The sequence below is a fragment of the Caretta caretta genome, chromosome 4 (assembly GCF_965140235.1).
Source record: "Caretta caretta isolate rCarCar2 chromosome 4, rCarCar1.hap1, whole genome shotgun sequence".
NCBI lineage: Eukaryota > Metazoa > Chordata > Testudines > Cheloniidae > Caretta > Caretta caretta.
In genome coordinates, this window is record NC_134209.1 from 90,349,591 (window position 1) to 90,373,677 (window position 24,087).

The 24,087-nt window shown below is 40.5% G+C and overlaps 1 protein-coding gene across 6 annotated transcripts in view; it reads left to right on the plus strand.

The window, feature by feature from the left end:
- STOX2 (storkhead box 2) overlaps positions 1-24,087 on the plus strand; it is a 238,048-nt gene that overhangs the window by 135,483 nt on the left and 78,478 nt on the right. Inside the window, exon 2 of one of the 6 annotated variants that reach the window (XM_048847908.2) lies at positions 11,245-11,408. The exons of the other annotated variants lie outside the window; for them this stretch is intronic. The gene's annotated coding sequence lies outside the window, so the exon portion shown is untranslated. The remainder of the gene's footprint in view (positions 1-11,244; positions 11,409-24,087) is intronic. 6 annotated transcript variants of the gene reach the window in all.

Here is a 24,087-nt window from a genome sequence, read left to right on the forward strand (position 1 = left end):
ACATTCACCATTAGTGGAGAGGGCCGGCATAAGGCTGGCGTGGAGGGTTTTGAGTGAGTCAGGGAAGAGTCCTGGGCAGAATTACTGATGGTGTGGGAGCAGCGTTGTAGCCTTGCATCCTGGCCCCAGGAAATTTTGCCTCCCTAACTCACCTGTAGATTTCAGCCTAAGTGATTTAGCCAACTTGGCATATCTGCATCAAGGCCACAGCTCCTTTCACCTGAGGATTTCTAAACACTTTACAAAGTATGGGAAATAATATACTGCTTCAATCTAATATACAGATGGGGTAGCAATTTTATTCTAATGTTGATTAATACAGTCAGAGTAACATATAGCCCAACAATACAATATATCCAATCATTAAGAATTATACCATTTTACCTAAACAATTTTCATTTTTATGTTCAAGAAATGTACTAGAGTAAAATGAAAAATGCTTCAGTTTAGTAACTTATATTCAATTATATTGGGATAATTTTTAAAGTAAGATTTAATATTCAAATGAAGATTAATTAGTTAAGAAGTCAAGAAAAAAAAACACTTCACTTTTATGGATCATCCTAATTCATTCATTGGTTCCTGGAGTGGAGGGGCCATGCCTTTCAAGGAATGCCACAAATTCACACAGTGACCTTGGCTGCTGGTTTTTACATTTGGCTTGGTATTAAACCAAAGTTGTATACAACTGAATATTGACAGACTGCTCCCTATTGGCAAGGTACCTGAGGAATCTCAAGAACATGTTCCACCTGAATTCAGTTATAATTTATACTCAATATACTGGTTTCAAATCTGCCCGTTTCAGATCAGAAGCATTAAACCTGGGTATTATATTAATGTAAGGGATGGTGGTAATAGGGTTGCTATTTAGTCTTGAGGATCAAAATTAACAGGTGATCCAAATAATTTAAATCAGGCAAGCAGAAAACCTTATTTTTTAAATCATTGATTTTAATCTTGTATTGCATTTGTGATTTTTAGTTATTTTTCTGAAGAAAGGTTGGTTCTCATTTGCTGGTATAATTTGGTAATTCTTTTTGCTAGCCAAGAGGGATACATTATATATGTATGCATTTATTTAAGCATTTATATAGCTTAACATACATTTATTCAGATTCTTAGTTTTTGCACTTCTGTTAAAAGAAAGGTGAATGATGCATTTCTTAATACTGGATGATTAATTTTTTTTTACTCAGTTTTGTCCAGCTGCATTTGGATGGAAATTGGAAGTCAATTATAAATGCATAAATTATCGTCTTAAAATGGTTTTTATTACTTAAATAGAAATACCTTAAATATGCTGGATACATAAACTAAACTTTTGTTTTCTTATCAAAATGTTTTTTGTTTAAAACAAACTGATTTATTAAACAAAGGAAGTATTATCTGAAGTTAGTGAATTCAACTAATTGTTTCTGGTCACCATGTCCTTCAAGATTTGAGAACTAGTGGATCTCATCCTCTCGCACTATTTTCATTAATAGATTGAAAGAGGGAAACAAGCTGCCTGCCTTTTCAACTCCCAGGCGGTTTCTCAACTTTGAATGAACTAGACTTTAAACTGAACTAGTTGAATAAACTGAAACGAAGAAAATATTCTCTCTGCATCTACAGAAGAGTCTGCTTCTATCCAAAGCTGGTTGAGTGCTTCCAGTAAACTCTGGGTCCAGGTGCTTAGCCAGTAACTTCCACCACTTCAGAGGACTGACTTTCTTTAAAACTTGGCAGCAAACGTGTTGTGCTTTAGTATATAAATTTTTAATTTAAATGATTTTCATAGAATATAGTAAGTTTTGACCTTAACATAGCATCATCATTTCATATTTAATTTAAATAGGTTTATTTAATGTATTATTAAATATATTTAATTTAAAATAAAAATTGGTTTTTATTCCCCCTGAAAGTTAATGTTGTGACAGTTTATCATTACATGTTTTGAAGCACAGGAGGATTGACTGGAAAGTTCAAAGTAGGACTCAATTTATGGCAGGTTAAATGGATGGGAGTGGGGAGGGACATACCTACTAATCCTTTGGAGGGCCATACTTTTGAGAACTAGGAGAGTTCTTTGTGGAAGCACAAGACCCCAAGATAGGGAATTCTGTCGTGGTGGTGGTGGTGATGGTGATGATGATGATAGCTTTAAAGGAGGGACTTTTCCTCTTACCAGAAATAAATTGTGGCACTTGTGTGCGTTAGGAGGGAGTGGAAGGGCTAGCCTTACATAATATGTCACAATCCTGTGAAAATCAGAGTGGCAACTCTGTGTTACTCTTTGTTGAATCTGCTTGTTTTGGGTGCCGCCCACGCCTCTTTTGGAGATCATTTATCACAAATGTGGAAAATACGCAGAGCTGAAGAAGATCAGAGGCTTTACACACTTTAAACTCATAGCCTGCTATCAGCCCTCCCCCAAAATGCTTCACATAACGTTCCAGAATCTTCTAATCATACATATTAATAGCATGAAGATCATCACGCATTCTCTATTTGCACAGCAGGTTGTGACATTCCCAAAGGAATGTTTTATTTTCATTTTTATTATTTCAATCACCAATTTCATTTTCCACCTATCCCATTATCCAGCCAATTTCCTTCCCCCCACCTTTCTCCTCCTCTTCCCCCCCCCCCCCACAAAAAAAAAAATCCTTCTGAATCCTAGGCCTCATCTTGGAGGGAAGGTTTGGAATAAATTTATGTTTCGTAGTTAAGTATAATGTCAACTCCTGATTCATACTGGGCATCGGGTTTGGTGTCCTGATGCTACTAGGTTCCACCTCCTCCAGTTCTTCATCAGTCCTCATGCAAAACTTCCTTTGATATTTTAGGAAATTTCCTGTAGAAAGACTGCGGGATTGGAGTCTCTCTCTTCCCCCAAAGGAACCATTTTCATCACGCTGACAGTGCTGAGCACTTAACAGGATTGGGTCCCTAGAGAGATGTAATTATTCACCTCAATTGCCATAGGCCAGAATTTTCTGGCACTGCTCCTTGGTAAACATGAACCTAAAAACTCAAACTCTGCATGGGATACATGAACTGAAGTTGCCATTTTTTGGTTTGACGGCAACGGAGGAGGAGACTGAATTTTGCTAGTGTTGCACAAGCATACGTCAAATGGAAACAGACTATAAATGATGATGCAGAAATATAAAATATACAACAGTGATGTGAAGTGAATAGTGTTACTGAATGCAAGTGCATAACAGAGGTAAAGATGGTATATATACTCATATAATTATAATTTTATCCTTTTTAAGGTTAAAAGTGCAGGCTGCCTCTCTTTAACTTGCACCTTTATGTTGACTAGTTTTTTATAATGTGCCCATCACCATAGTATCTGAGCATCTGTGTGTCAAATACTGCATGTAGAAATGAAATCTTTATGTATTGACATGAATATGTTCTGTTGATGTATGGATTGTGCACATGCCCAGGTGTTTTATTTAGACATTGATGTCAGTAATTAGTTAGTGTTGTGGCAATATTTTCTTAGCAAAAGAAAAACATAAATGTTCGGAAAAATAGTGAAAGTAGCATGACATATGCAGGGTACAAAACAAAGTACAAAAAAAATTACAGCAAATTAAGGCGCTTTATATAAAAGTAAGCTTAACTGGAAAACACAAGAATTCAAACGCAAAAAATCTGAAAACCAGCCACTATTTCTTTGACCTGTAGAAATGCTGTTAACCACCATGATAAAATTTAGATTAATCACAGGAGGCTGACTTCTGTATGTTCCTGTTTCTGTCTGTCTACTTTTAAAACTCGGTCTTCATAGTGTGTACTTAATTAAGTACACAGAGTAACTCCAACGTAGATGTATTGTGATTCTATACCCTGCGTCATTCTGATACATATTGGAAGTTTAATGTTTGCTGCTCTGGTTCTTATTAAGAATATATCAAATACCCATAAACTTACTTACATATGTTTTACTGATTTTTTTTAAAAGTTTCTGTAATCTTAGATAGTGAAATGAGTCATAAATTCAGCAGCTGACCTTAGAAGTGGCAATACATTGGTGAATATTTTAATGTTTTCTTTCCATATATTGGCTTTTCTATCACGGCACTATGATTAGAGGTTAAAGTTGAAAAAGACCTATTGGATCAGTGGGTCTGATTCTCCATGTACTCGCGTACTAATTTAATGCCATTGATTACAATGAAGTAACTCCCAGTTTACACATGTGTGAAAGGAGAATCAGGCCCATTGAGTCCACACCTTTGCATATGCAGGATATTTCCTCCCAGAAAAAGTACCAAAGAGCAAATTCACAGTTCACTTGATCATGGTCAAAAGGTCATGAAAGATCAAAGATCAACTGCAAACATTGAAATCAGCAGACTTTTAATGCGGAATATGTGTAGAATCATTCCTCATTTTTATCTTAATTTTAAGGGCCAGATTCTGATATCATTACTCACATTGAGCAGTACCATACTCCAGGAGTAGTACCACTAAAATGAATGGTACTGCCCTCAGGGTAGGGTACTACTTAATCAGAATCTGGCCTTAAATAAGTAGATGGTACCATAAAGTGATAACCCTTCCCTCTTATGAATGAGCCATATCCTGCCATTGGTTTTGTACACAAAACTCCCTGTTCATTTCAATAGAGATTTTTTTTTTTTGCGGTGGCAGGTTGAACCAGAAATTTATGTATGAGTAAAATGAGAGTAACTGTATAGTTTTGGAGGCAATGAAGGGCTAAATGAAGGGCTACTGCTGGAGTTTGTTCTGAGCAGGATTTGTTCCCTAATAATTATTCCCATGAAGTTATTAAAGTTAAGAAAAAGTCACAAGTAGGTTTCTAAAAGACTTAACTTTAGGATATTTAACTTACTAAACAATTAGATTGTGGTAAAACTACTGTACTATCGTAAGCAAAGCTTCAGAATTACAAATAAAAAGTTTGTTGTATTAATCCCAACAGAAAAACTGTGAGAGAACATTTCTTTAAGATTTTTTTCCCCACTTCTTCAGTGGTGAAAGGGGATAACCTGTATAACCCATAACAACCCCTTGGAAGTGATCTCCATGGAGAAGTCAACTGCCTAGTCAATACTTTAGGTGTTAGGATAACTTGTTTAATTCAGCACCAGTGATAATCCTGAGTGTTTAAATATTCAAGGAATGTACCACAAAGAAAGCAAATGTCTAAATGTTGGAACTTTCAGTAGAAATTATACAATTCTGAAATGGAGTATTTAAAGTGCAGTGTTAGCAAATGTTTACATTAAATGATTTCACTAAGATATTACCGTGAACAATTATACCTGTTTTATCACATGCGCATATCTTCAGCTAAAGTTAAGAGGGTTACACATTTAAATTGCTTTGCATTTTGGGAAGTTAGAGTTGGAGTGAAATATATTAAGCGCGTGGCTTTTCTGTGCAAGAGGTTCGGCAGAGTCAGCTCCTAGAATTACAGGGATTTTTTTTGTTTTGATTACTTTTACTTTTTGACTATCTATTTTTGTGTGTTGTGTCTTCAAAAGGCCAAAGCCTGTTGGATTTAGTTTCCAAAGTGTTGACGTTTGTAGTTTACGTATATTTTTCTCTCCAACATCTGGACATCCACATATTGAATTTGCGGGGGAGGGGTGGAGTGGGGGAGGTTTACACCATACAGTCACATCATATATTATTTATGTACATTTTATTTATGAGAGCAAATTCTTCCCCCTCCTCTGGAGCCACAAAGCACCCCGACAGCAGCAGTCCTGGTGCAGTTCCGTTGCCCTGAGGAGAGTGACTGGGCTCTGGCACCACGTGCATAGGGAGGGTATGCTCCTCCCTTATCACAAAGCCCAGATCTTCAGTGATGTCTTCTGCTCTGCCATGGCAAGGTGGTTGGGACTGGGCTAATGCATCATCTGGATTTCATAAATGTAGCATATGGGAGTAAGGCCGTTAATTTATGAATCCTCTCCGGCTCACTGTGTTCTAAGTTGTAGAACCCTCCTGAAACCAGAGTAGCAGTACGTATTTAGTGAGGCCTGGCATGCTTGTCTATCATTAATGACCACAGTTATTTGGACGCAGCTGTGCCCATATGAGTTCTTGGTATTGTTTTTGTTGTGTGAAAAGCAAAATACATGATACAACAGTAAAGTATGAGTTTGTTTTTTTTTCCTGTAGACTCCATGTAGCTATAAAGAAGGTCATGGTTGGCGCAACCTCTGTATGGCTTAGTAGAACAGAGATTCTTAAATTTTTTCATTGTATCGACTGCATATTAATAGTCAGAGTGTCACATTGGTGCCTCCCTTCCTCTTCACAATTGTGCAGGCACCTCTTCTCCTGTTTGTAGTCATACAGCATCCTGTGGCAACTGCAGAAATTGTTTACATGGAAAAGTATTATTAGGGAAGTATTTTTAATGGATGTTCAGCTTCTCTTAATACAGTTTTTAATGACGATACTTTCCAGTGTTTGGTTTCTTTTAAGTTTAAACTCAGCTCTGTTTCTTAGGTTTCACACCCCAGCCTACCAAAGTTCTTTTCCTTTTCTTTTTGTGTGTCTGAGAATTTCCTAGTCTCTTCTCCCCCTGCCCCCCCAAATGCACTAGCAGGATACATAACAAAGCTCCTAACTTCTGCTCGATATTGGAATTAGAGAGTGCAAGGGGCAGGTAGTTTGGCAGAGCAGTCGGAGGCAGGGATCCTGGGAACTTTTTCCAGTGGGCAGTCACGGAGCTGAGGGAGTTTAAAAAAAAAAAAAAAAAGTTCAGATTGTCAACTGGAAAAAAAGCAATTCACAGTTAAGGCTGAAACTTTTTCTGGTAACAGATCTTCCATGCTAGGATACAAGTTTGTTGGATGTTCTGTTTGTTCATCTGGATTTTTTTATTTATGTTGTGTACCATTTATGCTGCAAAATGTAGGTCCAATTTTGAGAAACAGAGCTCATAGTTTTGCTTTAGTTCTGAGTCTCCTCAGTTTTTTTAGGGAGAGTGGTCAGACTTTTAATATTTGAACTAAAATATGTAGCATACAGTGAACAGAAAATCACTATCTACTGTAGCAAAAAAACTATTCAAACAAAGATTTTCAAAAATAGGATTATAAAGTCAGGCTTCTAAATCCATATTTAGGCTTCTAAATACAATGGGAACAGCTGGAAACGCAACACTTTTTAAAATCAGGTCACTTATTCGTGGCCTAAATGTGCAAAAAGGGTCAATTGGCCACAGATTTAGGACAGAGGATAAGCATATAGTCACTCATAACTCAGATCTTCCTGATTTTCAGACACAGCTGGTTATAAAGGGGTTCTGTCAAGTATGTAAAATCCAGGTCTGCTGCAGCATTTTCCGTATTTTTGGAAGTTCGGCTCCCTTCATGAAAATGATATGCTGCCATGTGGTATTAAAGGCCAACCCATCTTAAATTATACATCTTCCACATTTTCCATACACATCCATGCCCCTCCTAGCTAGTCCTTCACATCCTCCACTTTGCAATACACTATGTGTTGTATACTCATCTGGTACCTCCTAACCCCCTCTAAAAAATCTATTGGAAAAGACAGTGAATGGCCAAACAGGTTTCTTATTGTTATATTTTAATTTTAAGTATATTCTTCAAAAAAGAAACAAAGCTGACCACACTTAGGCCTTGATCCAACACACACTTGTGCTTCATTTGACTCCTGTGAGTAACTCATTGAAGTTAATAGTACTCCTCACATCAGTAAAGTTAAGCATGTATGTAAGTGTTTGCAGGAGATCATGACCTAAATCAGTACTTGATTTGTTGTATGAAATGTCTCTAAGTTTAGGCTGACGATCTAGATTGAAAACTTACATATATTTACAATCGGAATTTCCCAGACTTGGATGCCATGCTCTGTCTTCACCGATCTCAGTTAGCTTGCACAAACTATCATGTACTTATGTTCACAGGATTATTAACAAATATTGGAGTCAAAATGTGAACACAAACCAGTCCTTTAGTTTTGGGACATATTGTGACTTGTGAAGTTTTTTTTATGTTGTGTACACACACATGCTCCGTTTTATTTTATTTTTGCATTAATCTTGATGCATATTAAGGCTATTGTGCAAATTATGTATTGCCATGAGTAAGGGGTCAGCAAAGCCCCTTATTGGTGTGAATTGCCAGCTTACTTCATAGATCCCACCCAGTTTTTAGTCACTACTGACTTTGGCCAGATTTGAATAGGTGATCTAGAAATATCTCATTAGCAGCCCCTCTGAACCATTCAGTATTCTAATAATGGCTCTTATGATGATGTTGTTTTATTCTTTAATACTATTACTCCTATTTGTATGCTGTTCTATGTCCAATTAATAAAATATACAAAGAAAAGAAGTATCTTGATTATCAAGAATAAGGGAAGCAGAAGGAAATTTTGCTTTTTTGAAAAACAGCTCCCAAATCCTATTTTTTACATCTAGAGGTGAAATAGTTCTGAACTTATCCATAACTGTTACTAAATAGTACTAAATTTTTCCATACATCATAACTATTACCAGACTTTGCATATGCCTGAAAGAATGCTTCTCGTTATTTTATTACGACAGTACATTTAATTTAGCTTACTGAGGGATGTTTGGTGATTGCATTCATATATGGCGTTATCTGGATAATTTAGTCTTCTAAATTAGAATTACAGCAAGGCTAGTTTTTATTCAAAGCTGTAACAAATAGTGTGAAGTAAGAAAGCAACATAGAGATGGCAGCAATTCAATGAATTACAAACTCTGTCAACTTAACGAACTGCAGTAGAACCTCAGAGTTATGAACACTGACCGGTCAACGACTCACCTCATTTGGAACTGGAAGTGTGCAATCAGGCAGCAGGGGACTCACACTCACACTCTCTCTCTCTCTCCCTCCCCGGAACAGTACTGTGTGAAATGTATACTACTAAAAAAAAAAAGGGAAAGTTTAAAAAAAAAATTGACAAGATAAGAAAATGTTTCTTTGCTTGTTTCATTTAAATTACGATGATTAAAAGCAGCATTTTTCTTCTGCATAGTAAAGTTTCAAAGCTGTATTAAGTCAATGTTCAGTTGTAAACTTTTGAGAGGACAACCATAATGTTTTGTTCAGAGTTACAAACATTTCAGAAAAAGAAAAGGAGTACTTGTGGCACCTTAGAGACTAACCAATTTATTTGAGCATGAGCTTTCGTGAGCTACAGCTCACTTCATCGGATGCATACCGTGGAAACTGCAGCAGACTTTATATACACACAGAGAATATGAAACAATACCTCCTCGCACCCCACTGTCCTGCTGGACCATTGTTTCATATTCTCTGTGTGTATATAAAGTCTGCTGCAGTTTCCACGGTATGCATCCGATGAAGTGAGCTGTAGCTCACGAAAGCTCATGCTCAAATAAATTGGTTAGTCTCTAAGGTGCCACAAGTACTGCTTTTCTTTTTGCGAATACAGACTAACACGGCTGTTACTCTGAAACCAAACATTTCAGAATTATGAATAACCTACATTCTTGAGGGGTTCATAGCTCTGAGGTTCTGCTGTAACAGAACAGTAGAGGGGCCAGTTCATACTATATTGAAATAAAGCCAGGACTAAGTGTGGATAGCAAAACACTGTGTCACAGAATACCATGTTGCTCATAAAACAGGTACGTTTGTGTATTTGATTTCAAAAGAAGTTTCATTTCCATCAGAATTACTTTTATTGTATTATTTTCATGGTGCAAAAAGTGTACTCGGTGCTGTTTAAATAGTTCATATAACCAGCATAATTGTTTTTTTCTTTCCTCTGCTGCAAGCCCTTAGATACCTGCACAAACTTTCAGTAATCAGAAATGTTGCCTTACGTTTCCACTTGATTTGTTTGTTGCATTACTTTCAGTTTCACAGGTAGGGCAAAGAACTTCCCAGCGAGGTGTAAGATTTCTTCAGTGTTTTTCTGTTTCTAAGACTGGTCTTGGATGAGTTGCTTTACTGAAGAGTAATTAATCACCAGCTATGAGGTGGAACAAGGGCAACTGATGTACCAGACAGGAGCAAAATTGTCTTGTCTGTTCACTCCCTGGCAGAATGGGATGTGTCTATAGGAGGGATGTGATGTCTATCTCATTTTGGTATCTCTTACATGTGTTTCCCTATCAACTTTGCTGCAAGTTTTAATAGATGGTTTTCAAATCACAAGAGAGACTGCACATGGCCTTTTCAGGCACCTTACTGCCTTCTTGCTTACTTTGCAGAGATGCGTTGGGAGGGAAACAGTTGCGCTTTTACCAATCAGTCCACCACATATTTTGCTCTTGGTATTACCATCCCTTATACTGTCACTGCTGCAAATGGCTGCTACATAAATGCAAACTGTGACTGGAAACCTATTTGGATCTCTAAGACTTTACATAGGGTCATTTCCACATCTGAAGGAAGGATTGCACGTTAAAAAATGTGGGATGCGGTTGTGGGGGAATTAAATGTAACACCTGAACAACGACTTTTACATGTAACACAAGGGTGTTCTTACCTCCCCAAGGCCTGAAGGCCATAGTCCATTTTAGTGAATATGTTGCTTAATTGATTTATTATAGGAGCATTTAATAATGCAGCCAAAGTTCTGGACCTTTGGCTGTTTCCATTCTTATTTTATAAATTGTCCTTGAAGTCCATACTACTTTCTTTTTTGGACAGATCACCAATCCAGACAGTCAACACTTTAAAGCAATCTCCACTCAAATAACTACATTGATAGAAAATATCAAAGTGTGGCCGTTAAGACCACTAATACTTAAGACATGCCTTCTTATCCTTTAAATACAGGGGGGAGGTCCTCATCCTCACTCTGCCCCTTGACACTGAGCAAAGGGATCAGAGTGGTGTCAAGGGGCTTTAAAAGCCCCAGATCTGCCTGGGGGAGGATTCCTTCAGTGCAGAAACCATGAAGAACAGCCCTAAAGCTGCCTTCCAAGAATGCTTCATAAGCCACAGTACCAAGGACAGAAGGGGTGTGTAGAAGTGAGGCTTCAGTATGCTGCACGGCCGAGATTCCAAGAACTGCTGCGGCCCATAAGGCAGCCTGGGAAGGCTGCTGGGTAACTAAATTGTGTTGGGAGCCGCAGAGCAGCCTGAGGTTGGAAGGGTGCAAAGGTGGCTGAAGGGCATAAAGCCCATCTTCGCCCACCTCCTCCCGGGTTGTGAGTTTTGTGCCGCCTCTTCAAAGCTCAGCACAGAATCTCACCTAGTATAAATATTAACCATTCTCCATTTGCAGGCAGGGAGAAGAAAAAGGAGCATCTCCCAAGATGCCAGATGTCACTGCTCCTATGGGAAACTCTTTAGACATTAAAGCAAAAAGGGCAAGAATGTAGATACCATGTTGGACTTGTAACCTTCATATAAAAAAGCCAAGGCAATTCGCTTCATTGCATAACTAAGGTAACTACTGTATAATGATTATACTGATTATAATGTATCTCACAGTGAAATGTATTGCTAAGCTGTCATGTTAGCATTATTGTCACATATGCCATCGCTTAGCACCATATAGCTTGATCACACCCAAAGCTGTAAACTACTTGGAGCTACATAATTAGCATGATCTTCAGGCAAGATATTGTTAGCCATTGTCAGAAATGGCACAGATCAAAAATCTCTGTGATGTCCTTCTGTCCCGCACAGAAAAAGTCAACATTGACTGGAGCTATCTGGTTTAGCTATCTCCAGTGAACACTTATTCAACGAATGTAATTCTTTATTTGTGTTACTACATTTACCACTCTCAGACTTGTGACTTTTATGAATTGTTTATTCTAAATCATTTCATGTAGTTTAGCATTTTGGTTGGTTAGGTGTCTTTCTTTTGAGCTTTGTGGTATGGCGAGGCTGCTAGATGTAGACTAGCTTGTTAGGTTACACATGGATTTCACAGTTTTATGTGAGAGGATCCTGGATAGGCACCTTTTTATGAATATGAATGTAAATAAATATGAATGTCTTCTGCAGACATATTTCAGCCTGTAATTGCTCATTAATTTTCTCCATGACTTGCTTTGAATATTCATAACTCTTATTTTGCGTTTTGTGATATGTTTGGCTGTCTATGTGCCATAAATGTTTTGGCTTCCTAGCCAGTGACTCCCAAATAGGGTGGCCAACTGGGTTTGTGTGATTAGACAAACACCCTTGCCCCGCCCCTTTCCCTGCCCCGAGGTCCCGCCCAGCTCACTCCATCACCCCTCCCTCTGTTGCTCGCTCTCCCCCACCCTCACTCACTTTCACTGGGCTGGGGCAGGGGATTGAGGTGCAGGAGCGGGTGTGGGCTCTGGGCTGGGAGGTGGGGCTGAGGGGTTCAGAGTGTGGGAGGGGGTTCTGGGCTGATCTTGGGACACGGGGTTGAGGTGCAGGTGGGGGTGGGGGGTGCAAGCTCTGGGAGGCAGTTTGGGTGCTGAAGGGGGCTGGGGCAGGGCATTGGGCTGCAGGAGGGGGTGCAAACGCTGCCCTCAGAACTCCCATTGGACTCAGTTCCCAGCCAATAGGAGCTGCGGAGTCGGCTCATACCCCCCCGCCCCCGTAGGCCTCAGGGACATACCAGCCGCTTTTGAGAGTGGCGCAGAGCCAGGGCAGGCAGGGAGCCTGCCTTAGCCCCACTGCGCTGTTGGCCATTCAGCACCTAAAATCTCCTGGTTTGGCTTCAGTAGCCTCTGGGAGATACGGCATGATTCCGGGAGACTTCCTGCAAAACCGGGGGGTATGGCAACCCTACTCCCAAATGCACGAAACCTTTCATGATGGCCCTGTGAGCCCTTCAATTATGAATATTTGCATAAGCATTCACTACATTTTCTCTTTCTGCAAACATTTTTGTGACCAAAATCTAGTCACTCATTTTCTCAGAAATCTAATAAAGTGTGATGTGAATATTATAAAAGAAAATTTGCATTTTTATTTGCATGAATGCCCACAATTGCTTTCACACTATTTTTCCCAGTGCTAGTATTGAATTCTTCAAAGACTGAGTCAGCCACTTCATTTTTCTCTCACACTTTTTTTTAGTAGATGTTTGGCTGAGGCAGTGTCCCAGAAAACATAGGAGCTAGTTTTCTAAACAATTTGAACTTTGGGTGGGTATGTAAATAAGATTTACACATTTTGGTTGGTAAAACCTTTCTTTGTTTTGAACCTCTGTGAGGGTGCTCAAAATCAGGAAAATAAGTATGTTGTGTTCTTTGAAGCTAGGTTATCTCTATCTTCTTATTGCACTCTATAGAAAAAACCTTCTGGTGTTCCCGTAAATATACTGCAACTACTTTATTGGTACTATATATAGTCGCCGTATTTCTCTTGGCAACTTTACTATGAAACATATTGGGTCTGGGTCCTCTGGTCCAGCAGGCACCCACACAAGCTGACACAGGCCTGAAGCAGCTCATTTCTCTAGTAACTATCATTCTGTCATTTAAAAAAATCCCTCATTTATTATTTTCATGAATTATTTCTTTTCAAGTAATATATTCATAAATTCCAAGGCCAGGAGGGACCATTGTGGTCATCTAGTCTGACCTCCCAAATAACATAGGCCTTAGAATTTCCCCAAAAAAATCCCTAGAGCAGATCTTTTAGAAAAACATCCAATATTGTTTTTAAAATAGTGAGTGATGGAGAATCCCCTGCAACCCTTGGTGTAAGCTCCTCCAATATTTAATTACTCTCACCGTTAAGTATTTATGCCTTATTTCCAGTCTGAATTTGTCTAGCTTCAACGTCCAGCCATTGGATCATGTTATACCTTTCTGTGCCAGATTGAAGAGCCCGTTATTAAATGTTTGTTCCCCATGTGGGCACTTTAATCATGTCACCCCTAAACTTTCTCTTTGTTAATCTAAATGATCTTCTTGAGTCTTTCACTATAAGGCATATTTTTAATCCTTTCATTGTTCCAATGGCTCTTCTCTGAACTCTCTCCAATGTATCAACATCCTTCCTGAATTGTGGGCACCAGAACAGTATTCCAGTAGCTATCGCACCAGTGCCAAATACAGCTACATGATGAAAGGGGGACCGGATCGTCCAGAGAAAACACAGGACTCCAGGGAGAAGCAACAGGTGCACCCCAGATCCAGCCCCCCAGATTCAAACATATCTTAGCCCTACTCACATCCCAAACAACCAACTTCAGACATTCCTTCAACTTCCCCAGCTCCAACACCAAATATACCCAAGATGTCGAATCTGAACATGGATCTCGCAAACCAAATGTCCATCCAAAACCCCAGCTCTGAATCCCCCCACACACTCCAAAGTTCCAGTTGCATGCCCCTTCCCAACACAAACAGCCTCATTATCCCAGCTCCAGCTATTCCTCTCACATCAGAGCCCCTGCTCTGAACCCAGCCAGATATACCCAGCCCCAGCTGCAACTATCCACTCACTCTTGGGGCTCAGCCTGGACTCCAAGCTCGGAAGTGGAGCTGGGCTCTAGCACCTGGCTCCAGCTTCTTGAGCCTTGCCTCTCCCTGACTGAGTCACACCGACCCTGCAGCAGGGGCTGCTCTTCTTGGCAGAGTCTGTGACACTCGCCTGTCCCTTCTCCCTGCTGTCCCGGGCAGTCCTCTCTCTGGCCCTGGGGCAGAAGTTCATGGACCTGGGGCAGAGGACAAACCAGGCAAACAGGCCCCTGCTCCTCCCAGCAGGAATCTGTCCACCCAGGCTGTAACTCAGGCCCATGCTGCCCCTTCACCCATCCTGGAGCTGGTCGCTGCTTGAGGGGCCAAAGCAGCCTCCACTCTGGGTTCCTGGCACCGGCCACGGCTCCTCTGCAAACAAAGATCTCCAATCTTGCAATTTTATCTAGAGATGGTGAGATGTGAACTCAGCCTGACCTCTGGTGGAGTGAGTTCCAAAGACATGGACCCTTCATTGGCCATGAACAGGAGTTTAAACCTTGGCTCCATAAGCTGAAGGGTTCCACTTGAGCTTAGCAGGCCTGGTGTGGAGCAGAGATTGATCGATTGTATTTCGGTAGTGCCTAGGTGTCCAACCAAGATCAGCATGCCATTGTGCTCGGCACACAAAATAATAGACAATCCCTGCTCTGAAGAGCTTGCAGTCTCAATAGACAAGATAGACAAAGGATAGGGGAAAGGGATCCAACATACAAGCAGAGCGAACAGGGTGAGGGTTGACATTTCTTTTTAAAAATGCCTTGGGTGGGTTTTATTAGGAGGGGATTATCTAATTGGAAAGGCAAAGGAAGGGGCAATAGGAGAAGGGAGAATAAGGAGGGGAGCATGAATGGCAGGTGGAGTGAGGTTTAGGTGGAGAGGTATAAGACGAGGGTAGGTGAAGGTTAGAGCAAACAGTCCTGAGAGAAAACTGTAAAGAGCAGTTTTATGACATTATCAGTGTCTGATGGTCCTTGCGGAGGTACCTTGCTATTGCTTCTGATAACTAGAGTTTCTCTGGGGCTGGCTCCTCCCTGGAATTTCTTTCTTCCCCAAGCCCACATGGCTCAGAGAGTTGTGCGGGGGGTGGGGGAGGAGGAGATACATGAGTCCTAGTGTTCCAAGTGGGGGAAGCCTAGATCGTGTCTAGTCCAGTGGTTCTCAAACTTTTGTGCTAGTGACCCCTTTCACACAGCAAGCCTCTGAGTGTGACACCCCCCATAAATTAAAAACACTTGTTTGTATATTTAACACCATTATAAAAGCTGGAGGCAAAGCGGGGTTTGGGGTGGAGGCTGACAGCTTGCGACCCCCATGTAATAACCTCGTGACCCCCGAAGGGGTCCCGATCCCCAGTTTGAGAACCCCTTGTTTAGTCCATTTAGGACAGTGAAGACTATTTTACTGGTTTCTTTTAACAAAATTACTTCCTTTGTCATCTCTCTGGTGTTTCCTAGGTACCCTTCCATTCCATTAACATTTTGGTCCGTGTTAGTCACTATAGTAGACAGCAATTTGATTTCTCTGTTCAGTGAAGTTGGAGTATTTTTTTTTTAATTTATCCCCTCATTTTTTAAATTTTCCTTGATTTCTTTAAGAAAATTTCCTTATTCTGACTCTGGAGTAACTGGACTTGCAATCCGGTGGTAGGCACAAAGAGTCCTGTGTTTGTGCACCAATCACTTTTTTTTAGTCTTGTTCCTATGGTTGGCATGTAGGTGTTGATGTTGGGGCCTCCCTGTCAGTTTTCCATACGTAATACTTATACGTTTTGTTAGTGGAATAATACAGCAAAGGAGAAGGAAGACCCAGAACACTGAATAACATTTAAAAGAGAGACCTTCACTTGGAATTTTTGAGTGCACAGGAATGGAGGATTGAGACTTGAAACTTCTCTCCCTTGTTTGCAAAAGGGCCATTACCATTACAAACCCTTTCTTGTGAGACACTTCTCTGGGCCCTTAACTAAAATTCCTCGCCCTCCCCCCTTATGTCTGCACTGCTGTCAGAGCTGTCATTGCAGCACTGTAGACAAATCTGCGCTAGCTTTAAGCTAACTAGTGAGGGTATTGATAGCTGTGAAACAATAGCAGCCTGGGCTGTACAAACCCGCCTGGGACCCTAGCTGGGCTGCTAGCCCTTGCTCAAGTCTGTGCTGCAACGGCTGTTACTCTGAAACTTCTCTACACTTGATGCTCACATACTAGTTGGGTAAAAGCCAGATCAGGTATGCTGCAGTCACACCTCCAATTGCAGTGTAGACCTACCCACAGACTCAGATACAATTCAAACCATTTTGTTCTCCGAGAAAAAGAAATATTAAAAGAAAAAATGTGCAAGGAAAGATTCTTATGTCTCAGTATTAAATCTTTGTCCTGACTAAGAGAAATGGAGAAATGGTTTAAAAAAATAATAAAATCTGGAATGTATTGTCCTGTTCGTTGCGAGAAAACTCTGCATGTTTTTAGCATTAGGTCAGCTTTCCCCTCTCTAATGGCTTAGTATTAATCTACCCAGTACCCACACTAAACAGGAGTCTGTCCTAGAAGAATATGGACAAATAAAGGCTGAACAAGCATAGATTGCACTAGCTGGGAGGAAGTCCTGCATGTGTGCACATGGAGCATTTCTGCACAGGGAGTTACACTGCAAGTACAAGAAGATTCTCTTTCTCCCCCTTCCTCCAGGTGGTCCCAGGCAGGGAGCAGCTATAATTTGGCTATTTGCACCACCTGAGCACAATGGGAACTGGCTAGTGCAGGCATTAGTGTTCCATACCCACAGGTAAGATGGGTGTAGGCAGTTGAGACCATGGCTCAGGTCCTGCTGCATGCTGGCAAGCCCTGGAAGGCTGCACTGGGAGAAGTCCAACAGGAGCTTCTGGTGAGTGCAATCCTGCCACTGCTCCAGGGGTGCATTCAAGTGCAGATGTAAAACAATTATTTCACTTTCCTAAATTTGAAGATGCATGTAAGTAAATGGACAATTATTTTGTTTGTTTGTTAGGTTCCCCCTATTTCCCAGCTGTTACAACTTCCTGTGGGAGAGACATTTCCACTTCCTCCTACTGCAGGGCCTCTACCTTCAACCACAAAGAAAAGCATAGGGGTCAATTGTGCAGTTGTTAAGTATTTTTTAAAAGAAAACCATGCATGAATCCCTTACTTCCTTCTTTAATTCTTCTTTTCCCTTTTCTTCCTCTAGCTTAATTTTTTTCCTGTTTTTACCTTTTCTATTTCCCTAATATTCTTAACTGCTTTTCTCTTAGAATTTCAAAAGCTGCCACTTTGCATTCCTTTTTTTTCCATAACCCTTTAGATCTCTCTTCTCCATCTTCCCATCTCATTTTGGAACAGTATTTTCCCTTTCTCATTATATCATCTACTCTCTTTTTTTCCCTGTGTTGTATTCTTGGCCTCTTCACATGCCTGTTCCCCCTCCCCCATTTCTTCTTGATAGATAGAAAACACTGCTAATCATCCTTACTTTTCATCTCCTTTTCTGAATCTTAAGTGAAGTCTTTCTGATCTCCGTGTGTGTTCTGTGGCAGTGTGTGCCAGGATTGGGACAGAGTGAGACTGAAAGCCGACTCACTAAAGCAACAATCCAGAATCCTCTTGAAAGCAAAGTTAACTTTTTGATTCATTATCTCCTGAGAACTGGCAAGCTCTCGCCACCTTTGTAAGTTTCACCTACTTACATTTTGAACTTGTTTGCGAAGTTTAGTTGAATAGGAAAGCAAATGGGATGTGGGTTTTAAATGCATTGTTCAAACATATTTAACTGTTTTTTTATATCTGGTGTGAGTCACGTTGTTGTTTTTGGTCAACATTTTGCCTCTTGTCAGAGAACCAGGCTAGTAACATCAGCAAATGGAGGAAGTCAGTGTATCTAAACAGTTGGCCGTTCATTTTGGCAAACCTCAGGGCTACATTCAGTGCTGACTTGTACCCATGCAGTCTTATGAAATTTAGTGGAATTGTACAAGTAAATGAGCACAACTTTTGATCCAAAGACTAGAGAGAGCATTCCTGAGGACAGTTGCTTGTGGCACTCTATGCTATTTGGAAAGGTCTCGTCATATGGTCTTTTTAACTCCATAGAAGCCTCATGGATTGCTGTAGTTCTGTGGTAACTGGAGAAGCAGCAACACATTATATGATGTGAGGTTTAATTAGATCCCACATAGATTGAGGCTTCAGGACAAAAGTCCCTGTGTTTAGTGTAGTTGCCTCATGAGTCTTGACCTGTATTGTTACTAGATACATGCACAAAGGCAGCCTTTGGACCTGATCCTGCAATATGTTGACTACACCTTATGAATTGTCATTCACCATTAACACCTAGGGAAATCAGCAGGAGTGGAGTACACTCACCACCTCATGGGAGGCGGGAAGCGCCCTGCAGAATTTCTTTTTCTTATACGTTAATAGCATCTGAATGTGCCATGTCGGGGGCAGATGTGCAAGGTAATCCAAGTCCTTGACCAGAAGAACTTTGTCATAAATGACAAAGATGGATGAAAAGTGAGAGAGGTGCACCAAAATTTACACCAAATATGATGTCCGCAAATCAAGAATTTGTCAGCCAAGCAGCTCCTGCCTTTCCTGGTGCTTATTTAAAACAGGTACTCTTTTTATGCATGCATTTACACCAAAAACATCCTTTTTTTTAGTTCATAAAGATCCAGTTGGGTTGAACGTCCACATAGATTCTTTCAGTTCCAATTGGCATGCCAAATCTTTAAAGTAGCATTCTAAACATTATAGATCACAATTTCCTAACTCAACAAGTGTTACAGCCAGCACAGGGGAATTCTAAATTAGACCTTCCTTGTCCTAACAGATAAAGAGGAACTGATCACACAACTACAAGTTAATGGTATTTTAGGTACAAGTGATCATGACTTGATCGCATATATAATGTGAAAGCGGAATAAAGTCCACCCTAATACCATATATACTTGATGCTTTAATAGGGCCCATTTCACAAAGCTAAAAACAATTCTGAGCCAAATCAGCTGGGAGGAAGAATTTAATGAAAAGAATGTGTGAATAATAATTGGGATAATTTAAGAACACTTTACTACATGCCCCAAAATTCACAATCCCACAACTGAGGAAGGAAGGCTGTGCTTGTTTAAGAAATCAACGTGGTTTAGAGGGGAAGTTAAGTCAGCTGAAAAAAAAATTTTAAAAAGAAAAAAGGGAAAGTTGATAGTAATGAATATAACTCAGAAGTTAGGATAATTGATAAGGGAAGCCAAGGGACACAAGGAGAAATCTATGGCCAGTAGAGGTCAGGACAATAAGAAGGAGTCTTTAAAAATAAGTTAGGAACATAAAGAATCCTGACAATGGTGTTGCGCCATTGCTAGATGAAAATGGTAGAATTATCTTTACTCTTCCATTTATATATTTGGAAGTTGCTACTAAAAATAGACATTTTTAAATCAGCAGGTCTAGATAACTTTGCAGCCAGAGGTTTTAAAAGAGCTGGATGAGGAAATTGCTTGATTTTTCAATAAGTCTAGGTGCATTATGTAAGTTCTAGAAGACTGGAAGAAAGCTAATGTTGTGCCAAATTTTCTAAAAAGGGTAAATAGGACAACCCGGGTAATTATAAGCTTATCAGCCTCACATCGATCCTGGGAAAAATAATGGAGTGGCTGATACAGGACTTGATTAATAAAGAATTAAAGGAGGGCAGTGTTATTAATACAAATCAAGATGGATTAATGGCAAATAGATTCTGTCAAACTAAGTTAATGTCTTTGAACCGCGGCCAATGGGAGCTTCAGGGGACGTACCCACAGGCAAGAGCAGTGCATGGAGCCCTCTGCCCACCCCTTCCCCCTCCGGGGCTCAGGGACGTGGAGCTGGCCACTTCCCGGAGCAGCGCGGGGCCAGGGCAGGCAGGCAGGGAGCCTGCCCTGACCTTGCTGCGTGCCGCTGCCACTCCGGAGCCGCTCCTGGTAAGCGGTGCTGGGCCAGAGCTCGAACCCCTCCTGCATCCCACACGCCAGCTCCCTGCCCTGAATCCTCTGTCACACCCCTCCTGCACCCCAACCCCCTCCCCTGAGCCGCCTGCTGCACCACTGCCCTGAGCCCCCTCCCACACTCTGCGCACCAACCCCTTTCCCTGAGCCCCCTCGTACACTCCGCACCCCTCCTCTGCACCAACCCCTTACCCTGAGCCCCTTCCTGCACACCGCAGCCCCTCCCACATCCCACACTCCCTCCTCCACCCCAACCCCCTACCCCAGCCATACATTCATGGCCCTGCATACAATTTCCCCACCCAGATGTGGCCCTCGGGCCAAAAAGTTTGCTCACCTCTGTCATAGAATCATAAATTATCAGGATTGGAAGGGACTTCAGGAGGTCATCTAGTCCAAACCCCTGCTCAAAGCAGGACCAATCCCCAGCTAAATGATTCAAGTGTGTCCTAGTGTGATGCTACGTCCAAAACAGCTAAAGCGATCCTGAGATGCATAAACCAGGAACTCTCGAATAGGAACACAGAGGTTGTTATCTGTGTATTTGGCAGAGGTGTGGCCTCTCCTGGAATACTGGGTCCAGTTCTGGTGTCCACAATTCAAGAAGGATGTTTATGCATTGGAGAGGTTCAGAGAAGAACTGTGAGAATAGTTAAAGGATTAGAAAACATGCCTTGTAATGATAGACTCAATCTATTTAGTTTAACAAAGAGAAGATTATGGATTAAGATGGCTTGATTACAGTCTATAAGTACCTATATGGGGAACAAATATTTAATAATGGAATCTTCAGTGCAGTAGAGGAAGGAATAACACAATCCAATGGTTGGAAGTTGAAGCTTGACAAATTCAGACTGGAAATAATATGTAAATTTTTAATGGTGAGAGTAATTAACCCTTGGAACAATTTACCAAGGGGCTTGGTGGATGTTTCATCACTGACCATTTTAAAATCAAGTTTGGATGTTTTTCTAAAATATATGCTCTAGGAATTATTTTTTGGGGAAATTCTATGGCCTGTCTTATACTGGAGTTCAGACTAGATGATCACAATCGTCCCTTCTGGCTTTGGAATCTATTAATCTATTGCTAGGGTAGCCAAAATTCAGGTCTTTGCAGGGTGTTTTTCATTTGGATTAGAAATGAGTGAAACAGTTATGATGTTTTCTTAGTGTAACTTGTTTCTTTGCAGAAAGTTACACCCTTCCTGATTCCATGAACAGCAGCAAGAATAAACAGTTTTCAGAGGAACAGCCGTGTTAGTCTGTATTCGCAAAAAGAAAAGGAGTACTTGTGGCACCTTAGAGACTAACCAATTTATTTGAGCATGAGCTTTCGTGAGCTACAGCTCACTTCATCTGATGAAGTGAGCTGTAGCTTACGAAAGCTCATGCTCAAATAAATTGGTTAGTCTATAAGGTGCCACAAGTACTCCTTTTCTTTTTTCAAGAATAAACAGTGTACAGTCAGCCCTCTTCAGCAGAAATCCCATGTAAGGCATGCCAGCCCTTGTCCCAAAAACCAGATATCTTTTTGCCTTTGCTTCTCTCCGGGGACCCTAGAGACTTTCTGCTCACTCACTGTGTTTAACACAGAGCCCTCTTCCAATCCCCAGCCACTGCGTTTGAAACCAGGAAAACCCTGTTCGCTCTACAGTCTTCCACAGCCTCAAGACCCCAAAAGTCTTGTCTTAGCCTTTGTCTCCTGGGCTTCACCATTCTCACAGCCCTTTTTCCAGGACTTCACAGTTCTCCCCAGTTGAGGCTTCTTTCCCAGCTGGCTCCTGCTCCTTGAAATTGCATCCCTTTCAGGTGGCAGATGTGGAGACCCCCACCCCACCCGTACCCCTGGTCTGTGTAACCTTGCATCTCTACTGTCTGCATCCCTGCCTAAGAGGCAGGAAGTTCCTATACACATGACTGTGAGCAGGCATGTGACCAACAACTACAGCGCCCAGTTTTAAAGGGCCCGAGGGCCATACCAGGAGCACTGGGACACGTACTTACACCTGAAGGCCCAGTGTTGTGCCGCAGTGCCCTAATGACATTCATGGTGGTTATCTGAATAGCATTCACTCTTTTCTACCGAGAGTTTTGCCCTGAGTGACTACCTCAATGACTTTTAATGGGCAACCCATTCTCTTTCATGACAGAAATGTTCAGCTTGTTATGGATTTACTTTTACTAGTTTCACACTTTTCATATTTTGCTGGCCTGTAGAAAGAGTATTTTCAAATCAAGTGTGGACAACTTTTGTGAAATGCCCAGTTTAATGATATTATCAACTTTTCTGAAGGTTGGACAAACCTGTTCAATGCAGAACTGCAAGAGTTGTGTGGTTTGTTACTTTTTTAAGGTTAATCTTGTTTTAGATTAGAAAAAAAATTCCTATGACAATCGTGTATATTAGATATTGACTAAGGCTTTAGAAATAATCTGTTCTGTAGTTTATCTCGTGTTTCCTTTAATTTCTTCTCAGTTTGTTTTCATTGTGTCTGTTGTATGAGATCTTTGTCTCAGACTTAAAATATTCCTGCTTTCTTTTTGGAACATTTCTTCAAGCTTTTTTTTTTTTCCCCGTGCATGCATGAAATGCTTAATGCCCTCTATCTCTGTGAAACTGTTTTGTATATAACTCTAAAAGCTCCCTTAGGACTGTAGGGTTTTTCTAATGGAGCAATTTAAACATTTTCCACACAAATGCGCATGCAGGGTAAATGGCTTTACAAAAATTAAAAGAATATTTGTTAGATATTTCCACTGTTTTTATTAAAGATCTGTAGCTGCAGCTATGGTAGAAATATATTTGTCAAACATATTTAGAATAACTTCTGCTATTGGTAGAGAAATAAATGAACCTTATAAAGTTAGGAATTCGGAAATTAATGAGGAGAGAAACAATAGAAAGCTATTTAGGTTGATCTGATATTATCATAGGCTTGCTATTCTATTACTTGCATACATGTTTTTAAACCTATACAAATGAATAGACTATTCAGTTCACAAAGAAAGTTGATGGGACAGGAACCTTCAAATGATGAGGATATGAAATACAGCAACAACTGGGAAACCACAAATCGTATGTACATAGAATGGAAGTTTAGAATTAAAATGGTAAGACCGTCCTTCTCACACAAGAAATAGTGTGATGTTAGATATCTTCTTAAGATATGTATTGAAACATATGTCTCATAAAAATCAGTGGATTGTATGGAATAGGGCTGAGACGAGAAATTCTGTTTTGCAGAGGATTTCAAGATCAAGATTTCAGCTGGGTCTTTTCAAAGGGGGTTAAGTTTGAAAGTCAGTGGAATTTAGGAACTAAACTCTTTTAGGCCCCTTTGAAAATCCCACCTGTAGCATAGGTGAGCTCTCAGGGTATTGAACATTATGTTGATTAAACTTGCTGTGAACAGCTATGTTAGATGACACTGGACTTAAAAAGTCAGTGACAGCTGGTGGCATGTCTATATTAGGATTCCCAATGCTGCTAACACTAATGGCACTAAAACTGTGTTAGCAATGAAGGGGAATTTTTGCAAAATGTTTCGAGTATAGACCATGCTAAACACCCTCTGAAATGGTATAGAAAATTGCTTTTGTCTTATCTACATTAGTGCTTTACCTACTTTCAATATTAGTTGAGGGAAAGCCTTTTGCTGATAATCATTGTTAGA